Source organism: Heteronotia binoei, chromosome 1 (genome assembly GCF_032191835.1).
Source record: "Heteronotia binoei isolate CCM8104 ecotype False Entrance Well chromosome 1, APGP_CSIRO_Hbin_v1, whole genome shotgun sequence".
NCBI classification, from domain to species: domain Eukaryota; kingdom Metazoa; phylum Chordata; class Lepidosauria; order Squamata; family Gekkonidae; genus Heteronotia; species Heteronotia binoei.
The window spans coordinates 1950389-1951578 of record NC_083223.1 but is presented as its reverse complement, the minus strand read 5'-3'; the positions used below and the strand labels follow the sequence as shown (position 1 = coordinate 1951578).

Here is a 1190-nt window from a genome sequence, read left to right as displayed (position 1 = left end):
CCCCACTCCTCCACTTGCAGCTGCTGGAATGGCCTTGGGTCAGCCATGGCTCTCTTATCTGGGAGAACCGGGTTGGATTCCCCACTCCTCCACTTGCAGCTGCTGGAATGGCCTTGGGTCAGCCATGGCTCTCTTATCTGGGAGAACCAGGTTGGATTCCCCACTCCTCCACTTGCAGCTGCTGGAATGGCCTTGGGTCAGCCATGGCTCTCTTATCTGGGAGAACCGGGTTTGATTCCCCACTCCTCCACTTGCACCTGCTAGCATGGCCTTGGGTCAGCCATAGCTCTCTTATCTGGGAGAACCGGGTTTGATTCCCCACTCCTCCACTTGCAGCTGCTGGAATGGCCTTGGGTCAGCCATGGCTCTCTTATCTGGGAGAACTGGGTTTGATTCCCCACTCCTCCACTTGCAGTTACTGGAATGGCCTTGGGTCAGCCATAGCTCTCGTAGGAGTTGTCCTTGAAAGGGCAGCTGCTGTGAGAGCCCTCTCAGCCCCACCCACCTCATAGGGTGTCTGTTGTGGGGGAAGGAGATAAAGGAGATTCTAAGTCTCTGATTCAGGGTCTCTGATTTAAAATCCTGTCTGCAGCCCTGGTTGCTCTGAGTGTAGAATGTCCCACGTTCAGTCCCCGGCACCTCCAGTTAAAAGGATCAGATAGTAGGCCACATGAAAACACCTCTGCCTGAGACTCCGGATGGGTGGGCTGTGGCTCAGTGGTAGAGCATCTGTCTGTCGTGCAGAAGGTCTCAGGTTCAATCCCTGACATCTCAGGTTTTAAAAAATCAGGTATTAGGTGATATTAAAAAGAGCCTGAGTAGACAATACTGACTTTGATGGATGACAGACCTGATCCGCACAAGTTGCTTTCGTGTTCTTGTATGTGTGTGTGTGTGTGTGCGTTCCTTTGCAATCTCCTTTCCCCCCTCCCAGTCAAAAATCACCAGCTGATCATAGTTTAAAGCAGCATTGCCTGGGAGCACCTTTTTCATGTCAGAAGAGGCCAGGCTGCCTATTTCCTTTTCCTCCTTCCTTCGAGAGGTGCAGACATTCATTTCCTCCCTCTGGCCTTCCCTCCGGGTTCCGTGTCACGACCTAGGCCGGCTCAAGACCAGTTGACCTTTTCGCGGTGGTTTCTCATTGCTCCGCGGCCTGCAGAGCTCCAGTCTGAAAGAGCAAAGCCCTTTGG

General features: G+C 53.0%; 1 non-coding gene across 1 annotated transcript; it reads left to right on the top strand.

Annotated features, from left to right (window-relative positions):
• The first annotated feature begins 703 nt into the window (after positions 1-703).
• Positions 704-775, top strand: TRNAD-GUC (transfer RNA aspartic acid (anticodon GUC)). The gene has a single exon. It is a non-coding gene; the product is annotated as a tRNA-Asp (tRNA).
• The last annotated feature ends 415 nt before the right edge of the window (positions 776-1190 follow it).